Source organism: Clupea harengus, chromosome 2, assembly GCF_900700415.2.
Source record: "Clupea harengus chromosome 2, Ch_v2.0.2, whole genome shotgun sequence".
In the NCBI taxonomy this organism is placed as follows: Eukaryota; Metazoa; Chordata; class Actinopteri; order Clupeiformes; family Clupeidae; genus Clupea; species Clupea harengus.
The window spans coordinates 25940474-25963259 of record NC_045153.1 but is presented as its reverse complement, the minus strand read 5'-3'; the positions used below and the strand labels follow the sequence as shown (position 1 = coordinate 25963259).

Sequence of the window (22786 nt, the reverse complement as noted above, 5' to 3'; positions counted from 1 at the left end):
AGAGAGACGGTTCCCTAATCTTTGGGCAGGATGACTTGTGCTCTTAGGATGGTTAAAACCAGGAGTAATTGCATTTCTCCCGGCGTAATGTGAACGCAGACCACAGCACCACCGCAAGAGCCCCTTTTATCAAAGCCGGCTAAAGTGGCTCCCACTGGTGTACTAAAATGTACCCGACCTGTCTTTCTCTCTCCACCTCACTTTCTTTCTTACCTTTTTTCCTTTTTCTAACACACACACACACACATTCTGTCATTATTTTCCTCTGCACCTTAGCATCCCTGGCTTCAATCCATCTAGCAGTATCTTTGGTTCCAAACCCAAAGTTAAATCCAGCAAACATTAATACATGTCTCTTGCATAGCAGCTCTGATAACTGATAATGTTTTATTGTATTGACAATGAAATACGCAGATTGTATCATTCTTGTCCTGTGAGAGCCCTAATCCCTGGTGGACACCCAGGTAGCTAAAAAAGATTATATTCTCAATGTCCTGAGAACAGGGCAATCCTTGTACCGTGACAAAAATGAGGTCTGCTAACCAATAATCTAGCACTGAAAACACTCTATGATTGGGATAATGTAGCTTGCTTCAATAAATCCCCACTCTGTTTGTTTACCTTAATAGGAAGATTAACAGGGTAATTCCCAGAGTGCTTTGGGGATACTGTGGGACGGTGTGGGGAAGGAACCTCTGAAACCATGTCTAGAACCTGTGAGGAGAGCACTGCAATCTTAGAGGATTCTTCTGCAGCTGTACCAGACAGATGCATGGCAAAGGATGTTCCACAAGGCTACAGGACGTCTCCATTCCGCCAGGTTGCAGATGTCAAGGAATGTCTACGCCTTCACTTTAACAAGCTACAGATCCCTGAGGCAATCCACAGAACACCTGACCATCACATGTAATGAGACAAGCTTTTTATTAGGCTAGAGATCCACAGTCTGCTATCTTCTCATCAGAAGTGTCAAAAGCACTGGAGTTATCAGGGGCTTCCCCTTGAAACATTCTGGAGCTATAGACTATACTAATGTTATTCACATGGGTGCATCCTAATTTAGGAAGGTGTTTCAGGTGTTTCACGCTACAATATAAACAGCAAGTTTTTCTTTTCACATGTTAAATACATAGACAAAAAAGAAAAAAGAATAAGTGACAGCATTAGCTAGGGACAAAAGTGCTGGGGCAAAATCCAATATAATCTCCTTGTAGTGCCCCTGCTGTTAAAACATGAGGTAAATACTAGGTGACTGGACTATTTACCTAGCGCCAATGATCCAGAAGATTCACTGTCTGATTTTCTTTATATTTGATATGAAACATTCCCATCATTACCCTGTGCCTTGCTTAAGAATATGGCCAAACTATCCTCGCTTCTAACACATGGTTCCCGTGATTACGTGGCTACACGACTGTAACTAAGCTTTTCCATTTCATAAGAAGTCGTCCCAGGGAGAGCCCTTTCTCTGGCGCCTCAAGCTGTGCCAGCACAGATCTAATCAGGCCACAGGACAGAGGAGGGGGAATCTGCATCAGTGCTGGAAAATGTGGAGAGAGGGGAGCATTTCACCGCAGAGAGGAACATGGTGCGCCCGGCCCCCTATAGGATAACACCGAGACCATCCGTGCCGCCCCTGATAACGAGATCACTATCTTGATCGGCTTGGAGTCTGTGACAGCTTCCCGGACCTAGTTGCGTGACGCTGGAGAAAAGAAGCTCGGAGAGAAAGTGTGATGACAGCGAGGGGGTTTACGGAACGCCATATGTCGCTCGCCACCGAAATCCCCATTTATCCCGTTCAGCCGGGGCCAAGTGGATTTTCTGCCTACTCACAGCCCTCCCACAACTCCCACCAGCCGCAGAGGCCTCCGTCACGCCATACGTTAAGTTTCACTGTCAGTGTCATTAATGCTGACACGCATGTGTCAGGGAGACAGGGGTTATCCTGGGGCAGACTGACAGACAGCCAAGCTCCTCAGAGAGGCCAGCAAGAATGAGAGGTGAACTGTAATCTCTGTCATAAGCAGACAGACAGTGCTTTAGCAAAATACAAATATTTCATGAATACTAGAGTTCTGCGTACTGAGAGGAATTATCATGATGCTTCTGACAGCTGACTAAGAACAAAAAGTCTGTGATTGACAGAAGAAAAAATCACTTTTAAAAATACTCACATGCCAGCACTCACTCTGAAAATGCTAAGTTGGATCTCGAGACGCAAGGTTGGCAGAAAAATGTTTACGCGCTTTCAATTTCAGACTTAAACATTTAGCTTCTGCTCCAATGTTCCTCCACACACTTACCTTGAATATAAAAAAGATTCAAACCGATTCATATTCAAGCTTAGAAACACATCTGGGCCTCTTTTTTACTGCTAAGCAAGGGGTCAAGTGGGTGCTCAGTATTTAAAACAAAGATGGCTGCTTCGGGACATACTGAATATCACAGGGTAATATTTTAAAATCTTTCATTCTTCCTTCTGCTCTAGGTCTATGTTGAAGTGATTGGGCTTTTGGCTCCAGGCATAGCATTAGCCACTTTGAGCAATTCACTGAATAAGCACCCATTTAAAATGTCACAAGGTAAGTAGCCCAGTTTGAGTCAACTTACAAAACATAAAAAAATGTAATGGAGAGAAAATGTTCTTCATAAAGGAACTTTCATTGTTGCTTATGACCATAGCTGAGATAAAAGCAAAGAGCTATTAATTTTGATTTCACATTTGCTTGATGAATTGTTTTCAATACAATACAAAATCTGAAGATCAAAGAAAAAAAATGTCTGAAGGCAATCTGTGAGAGGCTCTCCAGTCTCAACCAGCAGTATCATGAAATTCTTATGAGAGCATATTAAAACAGCCTCTGAATCTACTGTTTATAGCAACCACAAATGTCATCCTAGCCGCCATGAGCAGTGTCTCTATTACAGTAACTCTTGAGTGACTAGGCCTTGTACATATCACATATTGCCACACTGACTACACGCTATAGGCCATAACATGTCAAACAAGTTTGTAATCAAAAGAATATTTGCGGACAGCATATGCACTTGTAAAGAGGTGGTGCTGCAAACTCGCAGACATTCTGTAATAGAGATTCCAGGTGCCGCTAATCTGTGGGGTCTGTCTAACCTCTACACCTCAGTTTCTATGCTTGACCTGTTATCACGAATTGAGATTTTAAGATGGTGTGAGGAAGCCAGATACTAAGACTAGGCAAGTCAGAGGGGGAACAACAAGTGCTTTGATCCTTTCCTTCTTCTTCAGTGGTCCAGTGCAGAGAATGAGAGAGGAGAGACCAGAGGAGCATCCGGTGTCGTAGCCCTTTTGGCTGGGACAGCCCGACATGTACATAGCAAAGCTTTACCAGAATGCAGTCACGGTCCTGTGTGTGTGTGTGTGTGTGTGTGTGTGTGTGTGTGTGTGTGTGTGTGTGTGTGTGTCAGTGTGTATGTGTGTGTGTGTGTGTGTGTGTGTGTGTGTGTCAGTGTGTCAGTGTGTGTGTCGGAGTGCATGTGTGTGTGTGTGATGATGAGTGATAGCGAGTGAGATGGCTTTTAGTGATGCGCTGTCTGTGTGTTTGTGCTCCAGTGTGCCTTTCAGCCCAGTGTGGGGTGTCACTGTCGGAACCTGGAAGGCGCCTCATTAAAATGCTCCACATGAGCAAAAACCTGAAGAAAGGCCCCCTTGTGCTGGACCCCCCCCCCCCCACACACACACACACACACACACGCACACACACACACACACGCACACGCACACGCACACGCACACGCACACACACGCACCCCTATCTACACACACTCTCCTTTATCAGCACACTCATCCCTCGCCATGGACAAATGTTTTGTGCAAAATCCCCACAATGCCTCACCTCCCCCTCATACTGTGTAAAAATGCAGCCAGACACACACCAAACTGACATCAAAGAACTAGCGGCGACGAAGGCCAACTATTGCGTCGCCTCGCGTCACCCGTCGCACTTGAGCACACCGCAGAGACTTCAGCCGACGGCCAACGAGCACGTACATTCTGCAATATTTATTTACAGCTGTGTTTCAGTGCAAAGGCGAGTAACATCGCTCCTTGGATACACGGGAGTGCGACAGACTTTCAGCATCTGCATTCACAAACGGAAACGCCATAAACACTCCACACACTTTAAAATGCTGTTTTGGTGCCAGTCAGGGTAAAGACGGCCACGCTCCAGCACCATCTCTAAATTGCAGGAAAAAGTAATACTAAAGCATTTTGTTCTCGATTTGTTGATTGGGTACCTGCAGATTGCAGTTGCTTTTGTTAGTATGTATTTTATTATGTGGACCAGTTGATTGACCATGATTGCGTTCTTTTTTCTTAATCTGTTCCTGTATTTTCATCATTAATGGGACTACTAAAAAAAGATGTCTAATCTTAAGGGACGCAAAGGTTTAAATAAAGGTTCAATAAAAGAGGGCATGCTCAACACATTGTAGAATGCCAGATGTCATGTGTGATTAGGCAAAGTAAATGACATAACGATTTGGCACTGAGAAATCAACAGATTGGGACAACATTTCATTTTAAATGAGTAAAGTCGCTCTCGCAGGTTTAGCGACTGATGCCTCAGCAGCAACTGAGGTTGGTGCATCACAAAGTAATTACAGTATCTGGGCCAAATGTCCTGCAGACTCCACAACCAGATGTGCTGGACCAGTTAAAAGCACAGCAACTCAACTCAGAGTGGAAGACCTACTTCTTAAATAAGTAAAAGATCATTTAATCTCTTGCCTCTCAAGCCAGACTTCTGACCATCCACAAAATCTCTGATCCATCTTAACTTACAAGGATACCTACATTGAACAGAAACTAGGAAAATGACCACAGCTGCTTTAGTGTGATATCTTCTAAATATCTTCTAAATAAACAAATAAACAAATCTCTTAACTTGCTCCTAACACATTGTAGTAATTGTGATTTATAGCATACTAACTTGTTTGGAATGCAAATGGTACTGTCCTGATCTGATGCACTAATACACAACTGTTCATGATTGGGTCCCTAAATGCAATCTTATGACTGACACCGTGGACATCCAGTAAAACAGCGCCATTTCTGGATTCCACCAGAATTTCCATAAGAGTGAGCTACATGCGTCAGGTAGTCCTTATTGTACTATATAGATTGACCCTCTGAGGCTGAGATTAATTCACTCCTTGACTTCACAGATTGCCTTGTGCCATCAGATAGAGGAAGCTGTGCTCCTGTCCCCTAACATGGAGGCCTGGATGGCAGGAGGTGCAGGGACTGTAATCCCTCATCAGGTTTCAAGGCTCCACTGGGGTCAGCTTTGTTTTTGGGCCTGACCTCCTCAGGGTTTGTCTTTGTGGATATTTCCGCAACAGAAAACAGAAGAACAGAACAGAACAGCAAGACAGAGAGAGAGAGAGAGGGAGAGAAAGAAAGAAAGAAAGAAAGAGGAATCGAAAAGTCAATAAATAGAGGCTAGACCATCTCCAGCCTATTTGGGTGCACATTAAATGAAAAAGCATGTAAACACTTGCTCCCTAATAGCTGAAGCAGGACATTTACAGTCACTACAAAATACAATGCATAACCTTTCTGATGAACCCAAGACCATTACCATGTCGATACTTTCAAAGTCGAAGGTTCTTTCACTTGCACTCCTGACTTCTTTGCCGCCGTCATTGGCTATATTTAGGCCACTTATGGAGAGAAAGGAGAGGAAGTGAGGAATAAGATGGAGTATAATGTCATATGTATTAGTCCAGTCAAGCTAGGCTTACACTGTGTAGCACAGTTCCGGCATGGTTCATTAGCAAGTCATCCAGGATGTGTTGGCGCATCTAGCTGCGGCGGCAGTGATTGAGTCGAGTTAGCATGTGTTTTGGAGAGTGGGAGGTGGGTGGACAGGCTGACAGGCAGATGAGGACAAGCGAGTCATTAAAATGACAGTTAGATGTGGAGAAGATTGCTGACCTGTCTGGGTCATCCGGCAAGCTAAGCTAAAGTGCCGCGCACTGGGTGTCTGGTAATTGAGCATCGGGGAGGTTTGGCAGACCCGAGCCTGTCACTTCTGCCTAACCTTTCCAAACAAGGCTCCGGTTCCCCGTCCATCAACTCCCCTCGCTGTCCAAACTAACATGTGGCATTCGCATCCACATCTCGCTCTGGATGTCCTTATTGCCTGCAATGAGACACTAGCGATACTGATGGTGCCCTATGGAACTGCAAACAAAATAATTTCCTTGGTAGTGGGGCCACTTGTTATTTGATGTGTGAAGTAGGTCTTCATTAGCCTACAGTAATCCGCTCTGCTTAAACTTGTTGCTATTTAAATTCCCTCATCACAAACTTACGAGCACAATAAGAAAGCTGAACCCAAACGAGAAATGAGAGCTGGGCGATAAGGCATAATAAATGAGGGCTTCAGCCAGGAACATCGTAATACGGCAGACAGATCTATATTAATCAAACACCAACATTAGAAGAGGCACTTTTTGAAAGATATTCTATGCAGTGTCGTGTTTATAGAGCGCTGCTGATGAATGGAAAGAAGCCTGACATATTTGTTGGGCTATCTTATCTGAATGATATCCGAGGTGCTTAAGAGCACAGCTTGGTAGGCCTACATGATGTAGGGGGGCTGGTTATACATTTTTCCTATCTAATTTGCATACATTACGGCATACTTGCACTGTGGAGAGGGAGAAATCTCATCACAGATTGTTCAAGGACAAAGGTAAGATCAAACTGCTCTGCTAACTTTTCTTTCCCTCCACCGAACCTGGTTCTCTCTCTTACTCTTAGTGCTTCTGTTGAGTTCTAATATGGTCAAACTAAATGAGCAGCCCTTGGGGCTCATAAGGAGAATGGAGATTAGTTTGTCAAGAAGCCTTCTCAATGCATTCGTAGAAGATAAATTCTACCTGAATTACTGATACTCTGCTTAGATGAGAGACAGAGTAGCCTAAATATAGTAGTAACAGCAGTAAACATAGTAATACATGGACAAAGGATGTTTCTGTATTCAGCTTTGGATCTAAGCATGTAGATTTTGCACACTGATGCACCATAATATGAGTCTTTATTGTCTCAGTGTCAAATCTATCTGTTGAAATCTGCTCAAGTGAAGGGAAGGGTAAGATAGGATTTCTGCCTTTATTCATAACAGAAATCCTCACGTGAAATGAACTGACAAGAGAGATATTGTACAATGACAAATCACCATAATGTCAGATTTCCTGCCACCCTGAATAATATTGTCATTTTATTTCTCAATCAGGGATGTAATGCAAAATGTAGCGTTGCGCTCTGTTTTGAAGGTGTTATCGGAGAGTGTTGTTTCGGGGGCACATTCTCTGAAGGGAGTCTCTGAGGGCCTTTGACAAATTAGCTTTTGAGGCATATGAAATTGAATCGCTTGGAGGAAACACCACCAAATAAGTCCAAATAAATCTGATTTTAGTTCCGATTCCTTGGGCTGCACACCGGCTGCCTGACAGAGACGGATTGGAGAGGCAGCAATGTTGCTGGTTGAGGGGGTTAGTGAGACCGTTGGTGACTGGTTAGAGGGCCAGACGCCCAGTACAGAAATGTCCAAACTCGGTGTGCTAAAAGGTCTCACCCACAACAATAAGAATTGGTTGTAGTGAGCAGCACCAATGACTTATGCCAATCATCTTGCACCCAGGAAGTGCCCTTGATGCTCTCATAAGCCATTTATTTTTTGCATCAACAGCTTGTTTTGCATTAAGATACTCGCTACCCGTCTGAAAGGGGGCACACACATACGAAGCTAGTCTGCATCACCAAGAGCTCTCAGGGTTTTCCAATAAGCAGTATACCCAGCTAGACTCTGTCCATGCTGTCAAGTGTGAGGACTTAACTAAGACTTCCTCATTTGCTCTTGCGACATGATATGTGGACCGTAGTTCCTTGTCGTCTTCTGAATGTCTTGACCATTCAAACCATATCACATGGGTCCAGAACACCACACATTAACTGGAGACAAACCAGATATTGCGTACTTCTCTTGTGAGCTTTTACAAGAATTGAGGCAATGCACTAATTCAAAAAGCTGCACTTTGAAAGACCTGGGAAATGTTAAGTAACTCAAACCAAACTGTGGAAGAATGGTTTTTACTTGCCTATGAGGTAGGCTGATAAATCTGATGGCTGCAAGGACACAAAACAAAAAGCAGCAAATAGCCTGAAAAATTCAATATAAGTAGTTTAACAGGAGCTTATGAACACAATGTCCTCCAAGGATGCAATGATCTGATGTAGCCATCATAACTTCATCAATGTCAGAGATATATAATGAGAATAATAACTTTGCAGATCAATGTAAACTTTCAACTAGTGCATTTCAGAAGAACACTAAGGTATCAGTGTGATCAGTCAATCCAACAAAGTTTTCTGATCACAAGTGTCTGATCACAAGTGTTGATGCAGAAGTTAAAATAGAGGTTGTGGGTTGCTGTTTCAAACCACCCACAGTGTTCATTTCTAGCTGTCTGAAACCACCCACAATCACGTCAGCCTATGCTGCCCTCTCAGTTTACTCAGATCTTTTGCATTCCAAAACTTTGAACATGACATCCATGACGCCATGTTTTTGCATATTCTTTCACTTTTTATCTTCTAATACATAAAAAATTTAGACAGTGCAGCAAGTGTACTTTTTTATCTCAGCAAAAGTCTTGGGAAATCATTTACAATCACTTTCATCCAAATCTGATCACCCTACACAGAGGGCCACCATATTTACAGTACATACGTGTCCTGAAAGTTAAACAAAGACTTGACTAGACATGGCTCCATTTTACAAACAGGGGCATGTCAAACTATTCTCGAAAATGAAAGCCACCATCTAATCTCCCTGCGTTAAGAGCAGTATACGGTGAGCTCAGAGTAAAAACTTGCATGGGGCATTTGGAGCCTGATGTGAGCAGAGAGTGCAAGCTCCGAAATGCCTGGAGACCTCCTGAGCCTCTGCCCTTCCCCTTGGCTCCTTAGCGCAGTTGCATGACTAAATCCCCTTTCTCTCACTTTTTCTGCATTTTGTTTCTGCTGGGTAAACGACTACAGTGAATGAAACAGACAGATCCTATTTACATGACACACTGTTCATTTCCCAGAGGGAACCGCTGGCTCTGTTACCATTAATCCCACCGGGCACCTCCCCTCCCACTCTCATGATATGAAGTTCAAACACCTAACAGATTGACACCTTTCATGTTTTTTTCACCACTTCTGAAAACAAAAACAACACAGACACAAATTGTGGCGAGGTTATTATGTTCTTGGATTGTTTCTGATGCATGGCTCTGATCTGTCAATCCCATGTGAGATCTCTTTTGTTGTTGTGGTGTCATTTTACAAAAATGACTCCAACGCCATGAGAGTGTGATGAGAAGCTGCGGTGCAAAGTTATTAGTGGCAGCGGCGTGTTTATACAGCTGTCTCACCCGCTCTAGCGCTGTTACCATTGCCCAAAATGAGATTTTTTATTTCATCCCATTACAACATGACATGGCTGACTGTAAACACACTGCACAGATCTCGCCTTAAACAGCCTCGAATTGCACAGAATGCGAAATGAAGCTGATGGTAATCTTGCATAATACGGAGAATGCTGTCCAACTCAAGAGGAGATGATTGACTGCTTGCGCCAAAACATTGAAAATAAGCTGAAAAAATAAAGCACTGAAATGCAAAGTAAAAACCTCTGAGATGTGTCTAAACCCATCTACAGATAATGGAGCAAGATCCTTGGGATGCGCATCCGCACTACACTACCGCGGCAGACAAAACGAGACTGTATTAACGGATGACTGAGGTCTTGCCCATACTGAGCGCATTTCGATGCAATGGCATCTCTGCACGACCGGCGGTGAAGTAAACCCAGAGACAGCACAAGGGGAACGGCTCAAGGTTCCTGCCTTTGGGAAAGTAGACATCATCCGAAGCAGCCAGATAGAGAGCTTTGGACAGAGATTTACATAAATGTCTTTATGCTACACTGCAGAGGCAAATCCTATCTTTCACAGACTATTATTACACACACACACACACACACACACACACACACACACACACACACACACACACACACACACACACACACAAACACACACACACACACATACACACAAAGACACACACACAAACACACACAGATGGCAGCCCTCGCAGACAGCTGGCTGAAAAGGCAGCTAAAATAACAAAAATCTGTGTCATCGTAATCACCCCCAAGAAAACAATGGGGTTTTGATGTTGCTAAGACCAGCCCGGTCTTTTCTTTTGTCAGAATGCCTTTTCCTCTCCAGGCTGCTATTTTATCTCACTGAAGGGCGAGCCGGTGCTCCTGTCCCCTGATCTGCACTTTGTTGTGTGCAGGGGCCCCAGGCTCTGCGGGGTGGAGGAGGCACTGGTGTTTCAAGTGGTCCACAAGACAATTTGGCTCTCCTCAAGGGAAATCAGATGAACTCTGGAAAGAGTCAGAGGCCTGCCTACATCCTCCGGGGGAGCCAGAGGAATGCTGAGACAAATAAGGTGTGGACACACACACACACAGTCAAAGACAAACATACATACACTTACACACTCACATCTTGATGTTGTAGCATTAAGGTCGATCAATTTATAATCCAAAGTCTGTTGTAAATATCTCCCTATTCAGTGGAGCGAACATTCAAACATGATCGGAAATGTAATTCTGTTAACAGAAATGGTAAAGCCAGGCCGGCGTTCTTCCCACAGACCGACAGCATGCGGTGGGAAACAGAAAGCAGGAGATGCTCTCTCCATGGCCCTGTTTTCATGTTCTGATTAATAACAGCTGTAAAGCATTCACACAGCATGAGCTCACTTCCTCCAGTTTTCCTGACAGCAATGCACAAAAGGTATCACAATGACAACTGAGAGCGCTGAATGCAATGCATTGGCAGCTCATGATGAGATAAGTTAAGAATACATACTCATTGATCACAACAGCTAAGCTGTAATTTCGACAGAAAGAAAGAAAGACAGACAGACAGAAGAAAGAAGATGATGTTCATGTGTTTCTGTCCTGTAGTTCTACTGGATAGGCCAGGGTCAGCATTGATCTGGTGAGTTTTGAGCTGTTTTAGAAACACAAACTATCAAAACAGCAGGTATATGTAACGTAAAATTACCACATTGGACTAAATGGCTATAATCTACAGTATATCATTACATTTGGTTCACCCAACCACAACCATCAACCCCCCCCCCCCACACACACACACACACACACACACACACATTTGAGTGCTGCAGCATCTCATCAGTATGCCCTGAGTGGAACACCTGCTGCTGGGGAGCAGATTCTCCTGAGCTTCATTTGATTGCTAATGTTTCCCTATGAGACACTTAAACAGAGTAAGCAAGAGGGAGAGAGAGAGAGAGAGAGAGAGAGAGAGTGGCCAAAATAGAGTAAAAGTGAATTGGAAAAAAGATAAGAGATAGACAAAGACAGGCCAAGAGAGAGAGAGAGAGAGAGAATGCTAGATAGATAGTGAACACGTGAGATAGAGAAAAGAGAGCGATAGGCTTAGAGATCTGAAGTGAAGAGGAAAGAAGTGCTAAAAAGTGAGGGAAGGAGTGCTAACCGTCATGCAGGATCATTAAGAGGAGAAGATTGAAGTACAGACCAACGTAAACAGACGACACTCTGTACAATCAATCGGGCTAGACCTGCACCAGCTTCAGTGCTCTCTCTCTATCTCTCTCTCGCTCTCTCTCTGTCCCTTGAGTTATCGCTCTTATTTTAAGACCACTTCGGCTTTCGCCTCCCCTCCCAGCCACTAATAAATTGCGTCGCTCGATAACTGTTAGCTAAGAAAAGGTGTCAGATATGAGGAGCAAACCCGCGAGTGAGTCTGTAGCCCATTCCTCCAGCGCTGCGACAGGGGTTGTGGGGACGGTGCCACATTGATTGTGCTTTTCCTGCTGATGAGCTGCCGGGCCGAGGCGAAACAAAAGAATGAAATGAATTCAGCTTTGCACAGGGCCTTGCGAATCCGAGGGCCTCGATACTTGGGTACCTTTCCTCGCGTTAATGTGATTACCTCCTCCTCCTCCTCTTCATCCTCGCTTGCACTGAGATGTACAGGCACGCTCCCTCTCACTCTCTCTGGGGCACCTTTTGAATTTATGATGACTTAATTCCCCTGTTGTTTAGAGTTATGCAGGGACTTGCACGGAATGAGGCCTGCGCATGACCGAACCACACAGCACAGGATCAAAACACACAGTACACAGTGTTACTTGTGAGAAAACCCGGGTATAGGTTGGACATAAAAGTAACCTTTTACAAAATACCAGGAATAAACAGCACTTGACGAACACAACAGGGTTCAGGGTGTTGTCTTTGTGACATTTCAGATTACAGTGTCTGGCATCTGAAAAGTACTTTACAAAGTGCACTCTGATGCTACTCTGCAGCAAAAGACCTCTCTCCCCACACCTAACAAAAGCTCTCTTCTCCAACCATCAAGTGACATTACAGGAGTACTACCAGAGGAACACTACAGCTACAGCCAATCGACCAAAGTGCTACATCTTAACTGTGCTGATTGGCTCTCTGTGAAAGTTCCTGACTGAACCACCTTCGGTCATTGTCACCCAACCAGGTGCTGATGGCTTCTTGCATCTTGCACCTCCACACAATTAATCTAATAATAAACTGAACAGGAGAATTGTTTTGCATGAATAAAATATCCAGATTGCTGCTGCTTCTCATCAATGGCGTCAGTCTCATTTCAATATGAGATTTCAGAACCAATAAACATAATGATGTTGTGCACTCCACTGGATTAACTTTCATCACGGGGCTCATTTTTCAGCGTGCTATCCGTGAAATTAATCAAAACAAAAAAAACACGCCATTGCATGACATTGTTGGGAGAAGAATGAAAATATTATCATTTCAAACATTGACATTAGTCCCAAGATAAATCTGAAATCTAAAAAGGGCACATCACATATCAGAGACATTTATCAGTATCAGCTTTGTTTCTCAAGCTCTTACAAAGAGGCCGTCCTATATAAGTAGATTAAAGCGCCATGGTAATGAGATAACGGGTTATGCTGACATATCGCTATCTCAGTCAGTTATATTTTAAAAAGAGCATGTCTAACAAAGCCCTAACTTTCTTGTCACACTTGGTAGGGATCATCCTGTATTTTAGGATTATCACGTGAGCCTCGGTGTGCACTACATACCAAGATCCACCTCAAAAGCACTATGTTACCGTACAGCCATTCGATAACCTTGTGCCACTGCCAGTGTTCAGGAGGGCAGTCATTCATTCCCTGCGTCAGCTATTTCTGTCTCGCCGGGTGTCACGTTCACTGCAGAAGACACTCTGCTGAGGAATCCCTTTTCACTGGAGGAATAGCTCGCATAGGTCCCATAGCTCAACATCTCAGAGGTAGGATCTCCCTGTCCGTCTCCTCACCTTGGACTCTGTGGGGAACCTTGCTGGGATCTCATGCGAAATCTCGATGATATATTTTAGAGTAAATATACGAAAGCACGAACCTCTACTACATTCTATGGTTCTGAAAGGATGGCACACATTTAGTTTATGTCTTAGCATATATGTCGACATGTTGAAATGGAATCATTTGGAACTTCACTGATCCCAGTCATTTTATGGTTGTTCCTCGAGAATGGAGGTAGTAAGCATGATGGAGGATTTGTCAACAGCATGACAGAGGATTGGTTCATTAATTGGTAAGCCTGAGTGATACAGTTACAGTAATTACTATGAGCTCTTTGCTTTTCTATACAGTATCTCTTAAATAATTAATGAAAAAACAGATGCACGTGGCCAACACACCTACACAAGAGACCAGATAAAAATGTACTGGAAATTTGAAAACAAAAAAAGAAAATACTGGCACACATCCTCATTGCTCCTACTGGTGTTTAATTACTACAATATTTCCATATATACAGTTAGCTATAACACCCACTGTAGCTGAAACATGAATTATTCAACCTTTCGTAAAGCTTTAGGAGAGTCATTCTTCAGGACGTTACACTAACTGGACCACAAAAACACAGTACAGCCTCCCTGTGGCTTTGAAACCTGGGAGTCAAGGGGTGGCTGCGTTCAAAGCCCAGTTGTGAAATATTATTGATGTGCCCTTCAATGAGCAAGACACTTAATCTGAATTGCTTCAATGAATATCCATTTATACAAATGGGCAATAGGCAGCTGTAATCCTTTGCCTGGTTAGGGCTTTCACTTAGCCAAGAGGGCAGCGATTTGAGAGCTCTTTCAGCAAGGCAATAATAAGGTCTGCACAGCAGAAGAAAAAAAATGAAGAGAATCATACTGATAAAAAAGAAGTGTCTGGAGAAAGTTTGACTTTGTTTAGGGAGACTTGAATTGTCTCTGTGATATTATAATAACTGTGCTCTCGTATGATCCACACGACTGGTGTGATATTATAATAACTGTGCTCTCCTATGATCCACACGACTGGTGGTGGAGAAACAGAAAGCTATGGAATGTCAACACCAGCAGGCCTGTGGGACTCAGTGAGTCCTTCTGTTAAACCCAATAATAAGCAGCGCTCCAGCGTCAAGCTTTAAAGGAGAAAGAGGCTCGGCCACTACACCCATGGGGAGAATGAAACGGTTTAAATGAAAAACCCCAGCAAAGCTACTCCCCAGGACCCTTCTGAAGTGGACTTTCAGAGTGAATGAAGAAGTGCCTCACTTCCACTGTCATCTGACATGCCACACCTCCACCCCCAGTTTCACTGTGGGCCCATGACACACAATGTGTTTTCACGTGGATCTTACTAGTGGCAAGATTCAGGTCATCGCTGCGGTCTTTAAGGACATGAGTAAACTGGATTGCATAAGAGTGCATTATTTCGGATAGCCGCTGAGGTCCTCTGATACGTCCTCAAAAAACAAAGCCAGAGAAACCATCAGATGTCCTACTGGAGCTTATATTTCAAGTCTCGCTCATAACATTTAAAACATCAGAGCAGAGGCGGACTGGAACAATCATTCAGGCCGGAAATTTGACTCCATTACAAGTCACCCTGTTCATGCAAACCACCAGACCGCTGATTTTGTAGCCTAGTCGTATTTGTTGATGTAACGAATGCCAGACTAGTTATTAATTTGGCCACTATGTTCATCTGGGAGTAGAGTTATTTAGATAAACAAAATAAAAAATTCCCAGCCTGAATTATTGTTTCAGTCCGCCACTGCTGCATAATGTTGATACTTGTCAGAGCTGGGAAAATAGCTAACTCCAGCTGTTATCGGAGCTATTCCAAACTGCAATCAATATGTCAGTGTCAAGGAACTGGTCCCATAGCTGTAATTAAAGTGAAACAGCTCAGCCCCGCCAAATGGCTACAAATAAGAACAAAGCAATGTGTCTGTATGTGTGTGCTTATGCTAGGCTGTGCCTGTATGTAGCTCATGTGCAGGTGCCTGACTGTGCATGTTATAATAGGCATAAATAAGATAATCCCATGACTAAAGGGATTATATAACCTTAGTCACCCAGGGTAAGATTTATGTTGTTGTGTACTTCAAGAGGGACACCATCGAGGTTCAGCCTAAATATGAGTTGTTATGATTAGCATGTTTACAGCGTTTGGAATTTAGAGACCAGCCCAACGCCTATTAAAAGTTGAGCTCAAAGTAGAGGTGGTGATTCAAACAGAATGCAGCCATGTTTTGTGCTGCTTTCATCAAGTCATGGACAGGATTTAGAAAGAAAAAAACAGCTTTGTCTGAGGCAGATTTCAGAGCAATCCAACACCAACATTTCAACTAGCTCTTACCATTTTATGCACTCTTATCTGGATGTAATTTCTAGCTCCACAAGGTTAATGCTACCTCGATTTAATTTAAATGCAGATGACAGATCCATGCCACAGTAAAGGAAAAAGGGCCACAAGTTATAATACATAGTCCTTGTTATAATTAAACTATGTTTTTATAACAGTGCAAACTACTGGGTAACAAAAAGAAATGGAATTACGTAAATAGAAGGTTAGGGTTAAATTTAGGATTGGGTTTAGGGGTCTGTAAATACACTGTGGCAAAATAGTGTTAGAGACTGTTAATTACTGTGTCACAGTGTGCTTAATTGTGTGGTTACAATAGAATCAGAGCTTTTTCCTAATAAGTGCTAGCAGCTATTATTTATATCCTTCAAACATAGTTAGAACAGACTCCGCACTCTGAGTGAGTCCTTAACAGCAAAGAAACATAAAAGCGCTTAATCTGACATGTCTTGCAATTATTTCAAGAATTATTCTCCTCCTGATACATTTTACAGACATTTAAAAAAAAAAAATCCATTTGGAGTGCAGATACAAGACCTACTCTTTCTGTGATCTTGGTATAAACTAACCCATCCAACCTATAGTTCTTCACAAGGCACAACTCACTTGGATTTGGCATACAATGCTGCTTATGGCTGCTGAACCCTTTACAGTCATTATTGTCACTACATGGTGTGTTTGTTGTGCTTGATAACAATACCACACAATGGAGTTAAATAAAAGGTTAAGAGATGATAAATAGATGGATACTTTATTTATCCCCAGGGAAATTTAGGAAGTGATTTAGATGTGATTAGCTGAGTGCTACTAACACTGAAAATGAAATGTGTTGCCTGCAAGAAAGCCAAAATACTTTTAAGGGGTCCACAACAAGACTATGTTGAGCACATTTTCCTTGGAACTGATAGACAGTCAGAAGCCTGAGCTGCAAAGTGTTTAAACCCTATACCTTACCACCTTAAGTAATGTTAACAACTGGCACTAACATGTGTTTTAACCTCCTTGCTAGTAAGCCTGTCAGCCATGACTGGCGACATGTTTGGGTCCAGTGCAGGGCTGTTCTTCTCACCACACACGCCACTTCTCAGGGTAGCAGAACCTGGTCTGGTGCAGTTAATCATACAACCATTTATTTACTGTTTGTGCCAAGCAGTCTCTTATACTTACTCTGTTTTTAGCCAACACATGAGGCAAGAAAAGACTTGTCCTAGTCCTAAAAGCCACCATAAATCTTCATATCAGTCAAATGAATGGGGAGCAACTATACAACAATAACTATATTCAATACTTTACATATAGAGGATCTTGGTGCTCACTGACCGAGCAGTGCTGCCTGTAACACAGTGCTGTTAGCTACTGTAGCTAGGTCTAGTCATAGTCATAGTCTTGACTGAGCCACACGACAGGTGGAAAAATCACAAGTCTACACCAGTGCAGCTCAGCAATATCTGTTTGCCGATATCTGTTATCTGTTTGGCCTCATTGACAAAGGAAGTCTGTGCTAGGCATCACGTCCTGCTCTGTGACCTTTCAATGACACCTCTTATCAAATCTGCAACAGTTGGCACAAGATGGCAGAAACCATGGTCTTAAATGGTAAGCTCTTTTTCACCAAAGAATGTTATCCTGGATCCTTAGTGTATGCTTCGTTGGCAAACTGAGGTAAAGCACAAACATAGCCAGGGGGTATGTTATTTTGGTTCTGCAAAAAAAAACACTCAACTCCACATGAATTTGTTTTGCTTTGGCTGAGGGCTGCAAGATGGGGGATTTGTGTGGAGGAAAAAAGTAAACATCATCATTTCAAATGGCTCAGAAAGTTCTCCAAAACTAACTTTAATGGTACCAACACGACGAGAAATCGACAAGACAGCTAAAGTACTTAAAAACGATGACATCTTTTGAGGAACCCAGACTGTGAACCCACAGGGCAGGTGCAAAGAGAAAATACAGCGGGCTGTGAAACCAGTCCGTGACAGGAACAAGACTCCCTTTGCGCCCCCATTGAGGTAGCACCCATGGTGAGCAACAATGAAGCACTCGGTCTGTGGCCAGGGGTAAAGTGCATGGAGTCTGCTAATGGAAAACACAAGAGAACACCCCCCTCCCCCCTACCCCCTCAAAAACCGTGCACATACATGTACATAAAACACATGTCAAATGAGTCTGAGAGTGGAGATCTAGAGCACTGCATGCCATAGCTAATGAGAGTGATGATCTGCATTTTGGTTTTGGAACAAGAAAAGCTCTCTTGAAAGCATTTTCATTCCTCTGATTTGGCTATTATGTAGACTTCAGGGAACTTATGAGTAGTCCAATCAATGCATCTCACTTCCGTTATATTTAAACACCATAAAGAGGCTCTCACATGTACTACATCAGCCCCAACTGTTTCTTTGGAGGTCAGCTCTAAATGCTGAAGTCACGAAATTAGTCCTTGTAAAGATCGTACCCATTATGCTCTTTACATTTCTGCAACTGTACTCTGAGCTCATTCAGACATATTTTATCTAATTTCACATTATCTCTTAAATTCGATGATGTAGGCTATTTTCTCCCAGCCTATCCATGAATACGCTATGCACTTTTTAAACAGTGGATATCCAGATAATTGTATGCAGTTGCTAGAGGCTGTCCTCAGTTATAAATATTTACATAGATTTTGAACCGACAGCATGTTGTACTAGTAAATAAAATGCATGTCCACCTTCTAGAGCGCAGAATCATTTCACTTGAAAAGGTCAAACTATTGTTATATATTGATATATATTGATGTATCATTTTGGCGTCCAGAAAGCACGATTACCTGACCCGACGACAGCGAAACAATAAAAATGGTCAGCCATGAGATACTTTTAAGTAAATATTAATATGGACACCAGCAAATTAAGTACATCGACTATGCTTTCAGGCGACTTCAATGAGACATAGACTACCTTCAGATTCTCAGAGTCTGCTGCAGTCTGCGCTCACTACGACCAAAACCAAGGTTCCCACAAAAACGCGAAACTTCATGTATCAATCTATTTGAAACATTCACTTTAACAAGCCACAATGTCAGATGTCAGCAAGGTTCATGGATCCTTCTCGGAACATGACAGCGTCCGTCAACAAATGTGAAGCGGAGTTGCTTCGTCTGTGACAATGTAACCCCGAGGTCGAGAGCGTGGACGGAGGTAGCCTATTATTCATTCACATAAGGCAAATAATGCTTTGAATGGAAAGCAGAATCCAAATGCAAAACCTAACGGTAAATAAAAACGACAATGTTTCGTGTAAAACTTGATGAGAGCCTCTTTAAACTTATCTGAACGCTTTCAACCAATAAATAGTGAAAGGGTTTCAAACGATTTGTTCAATTAGCCTACAAGTGGATGATTCCAGCAAGCAAGGTAGATGCTGAGGGCTCCACTAACAATTGCCCAATTGCCCCATCGTCAGTAGTTCATTGATCGGCTGATCTTTTTCTCGACGCATGCCGCTGGAGAACATCGTCAAAGGGCGAAATAGTTAGTGGTAAACTCTTATATCGAGTAAACTATAATCTCGCAACAAAGACGAAAACAATTCGTGGGACAAAAATGTGATCACCGTTAAACCATCACAGCAATGTGTCAAACCGTTTTAATGTTTAGTTATGAGATCGTAACATAGGGGCTCCATTCCAAAATATAAGAATACAATAAATTCTCTACAGACTAAAACATTTGCCTGAATGCCATGATAATCTCCGAGAAAATAACAGTTTTACCTTACGATCGAAATGTGTCCATCCTGCCAATACTTCTGGTCCTGATGCTACTGAAGCCCATACCCTAGCCTACTCAGTATCTCCCGGCAGTAGACTAAATGGTTTGCAAGAGCACTACGGAGGCATGTAGTTTCATTTTAACGTGACAAGAAGCTTGACCAATCAACGTTCTAGCTGTTGAACGTGCTAACCAATGAAGAGAGAGTATCAATTCGCACAGCATGGTAGATTGAGAATTTTTTTCATAGTTTAAATATAATAAAAAGTAGCATTTACTAGTAGTAAGACAAACTACAGAATTAATTAGTGGTCAGTATTCAACGCAGATGATAAAACATGAAGCCCCTAAGTTATTTCTTTCCACACACACACTGCTGAGTATCAATAACAATATTATACAGGACTCAGATGAAATACATAAAATGGCAAACAATGTTTGAAATAGTATTCTCTTCTTCAATGCAGCTCAGTTAAATGACATCAGCAGTCAGCTTCAAATGTAGTTCCTGCCACATGAAAACTTTTTAAGCCTATAGATCTTAGGTTATCTCTTTGCCATAAAGCAGTCCATCTATATAGCCTTGTGCAGTCTTTCACTGGATGAATGGATACAGTATCTCTGCATATTGCACCAGTGCAGGGCTCTGTGGCAAGTATCAGAGGGAAGCCAGATAAACAGTGTGAAAGGAAGCATGGGCAGAGCAGGTGTAAGGCGTAAGCGTAAGCGTATATGATTAATCCACCCTAAGCCTTACACACATACAGACAAAACAGTTTGTACGCGTACACGACTGGCTGCAAAATACAGACCGTGAGACTATTCTTGGAAAGTAGACCTGGGAGGAACAGATCAGACCGAGCTATTGCTGGAGCCGTCCTTTTCCTGGGTGCACCTATCTCAGGCTTTATGCAATGGGCTTGGGCTAAGAATGGACTCTGTGTGTGTGTGTGTGTGCGCGTGCGTGCGTGCGTGCGTGCGTGCGTGTGCGTGTGCGTGTGTGTGTGTGTGTGTGTGTGTGTGTGTGTGTGTGTGTGTGTGTGTGTGTGTGTGTGCGTGTTTGTGTGTGTGTTTGTGTGTGTTGGGGGTGGGATAAGGGGTGGGGTAAGGGGGGGTTACCAAGTTCATCCACCTGGAATTAACCTGCACTTAGCAGTGGCTTGTCATTGGTCTTAGTGCACAAAGTTTAATGTGCTTATTACAAATAAAGCAGTTTATTTTCAGTTCAAATGAATACAGGGAGGAACCTTAAGTCTTACATTTCTAGTCCTCATGTCACAACTTGTAATGCTAGGCCAATTTGCCATTGTGTTTCAGCTAACTCTGTTAAAAAAAAGAAAAAAACAGTGGACACTGCGCTGTACTATACTCTCTCTCTTTCACAGCACACACACACACACACACACACACACACACACACACACACACACACACACACACACACACACACACACACACACACACACACACACACACACACACACACACACACACACACACACACACACACACACACACACACACACACACAATGATTCAAATACAAATAGAGACAGAAATATATACATGCCAATACCCAGACATATACACTTATGCTGTGCACACATACACATACACAGATGTGCACAAGCAGGGACGTGCATAGGAATTTTGAAGGGCCATTGCTCTGACCTGAAAAAAGGGCAACCAAGTTTTTGGGAACTTCACAATAGGACAGCAAGGCTCGACTGAATGTGAACATTTGATAAAGGCCTGATTGTACTAAAATCTGTATTCTTGGATTATGCTTCACTCTCCATCTCAATATCCTCCCTTGTTGGCATCCTGTCCTGACTTTCTGTGCCGTCTCTCCTTTCCCTGTTCTCCAAGTCTGTTCTGTTCTCATCTGGGCCTGGCTCTTTGTCTTTGTCTGCAGTTGATGTACTTGGCTCATCATCTGTCCAATTATATATTATTGTTATTACCATTATCATTACTATTATAAGGCCCACTAGAAGCAGTGGTATGTTATTTTTGTTCTGCTCAGGCAATATCTTTGAATGGATCTCTCAAATAGCCTATACTTTTTTTAAGATTACAATAATTTAGTATGTGGCTCTTTATCCCTGTACTTTCTAGCATGGTCCTTTCATCTCATATTTGGTGATCAGCACTACCTGTCCTATGTGTTTCCTGGTCCACATGTTCCTCTGGTCTGGAGGCTTGTGGTTTCTCCTCATTTTAAATGTAATGTCATTATAATACAAAATATAATGCTAAAAATATGAGTCTGAAAATATGAGCCTGTTTCACATTAATTAATTAGCCTACACATCGTCATCTTTATCACAATGCAATGTCTCTGTCACACAAGTCACACAAGACAACCGTGAGCGTTTCGGGTGGTGATTTTTAAAATATAGGCCTACATGAAATTCTGCAGCCGTTATACTATTTTAAAACTTTTTTTCCCTCGGAGGGGCAGCTTGAGTCGAAGAGGGCAGAAGGGCAGTTGCCCGGGCAACCTTAGCCCCCCCCCCCGTGCACGTCCCTGAGTTCTAGTTAAACATTAATGAATCCAGTAAGTGTATGACAGCAGAGTAAGCCTCCATACCTTGTGGTGCTCTAGTCTATGTGGCTTTAATGGATTTTGTAAAAAGGCTTTGGAAATGTGACCACGAGGCATAAGAATTAGCGCAATGTTAGATTGTCTTAAAGATCACACCCACAAGAAGAACAACTCTAAGGTACAGGTAAATCTTATGACTGTATGGCAGTGAAAGTATCATACCACCTTGGAAATGTCAATACAAACTGCTTTGACAAACTGTCTCACAGGGATTTGTTCATTAGGCTGTTGGGTTTCTGCTGCTGCTAATGCTAACAGCTTTCTGCTCACCAGCCTATTACCTCACAGTGGCCCATGGGCACAGCTAAAGATGCTCCCAATCATTAGTATGACATGGAACACAGTTGGATATTATCATGTCATATCCACGAAACACAGTGCAGAGGGATTCAATTATTATGTTCCCTCTTGGTAACATTAGCTTTGTAAATGAATGTTTCCATATATGGCTTTGCATTTGTCATGCTATATTTTCTTTTTTCGCCAGACTGAATTTTTTCCAATCCCGGAAGCCTTGGGAATACACTCTTGCAGAACATTTTTGCATGGTAAATATGTTCTCTTTTACAT

At 42.7% G+C, this 22786-nt stretch overlaps 1 protein-coding gene across 3 annotated transcripts in view; it reads right to left on the bottom strand.

Moving 5' to 3' along the window:
• b3galt1b (UDP-Gal:betaGlcNAc beta 1,3-galactosyltransferase, polypeptide 1b) overlaps nt 1-20485 on the bottom strand; it is a 55293-nt gene extending 34808 nt beyond the window's left edge. Inside the window, exon 1 of one of the 3 annotated variants that reach the window (XM_031558538.2) lies at nt 19611-20485. The gene's annotated coding sequence lies outside the window, so the exon portion shown is untranslated. The remainder of the gene's footprint in view (nt 1-19610) is intronic. The other 2 variants (XM_031558534.2, XM_031558528.2) reach the window with 2 other exon arrangements.
• Between the last annotated feature and the right edge of the window lie 2301 nt (nt 20486-22786).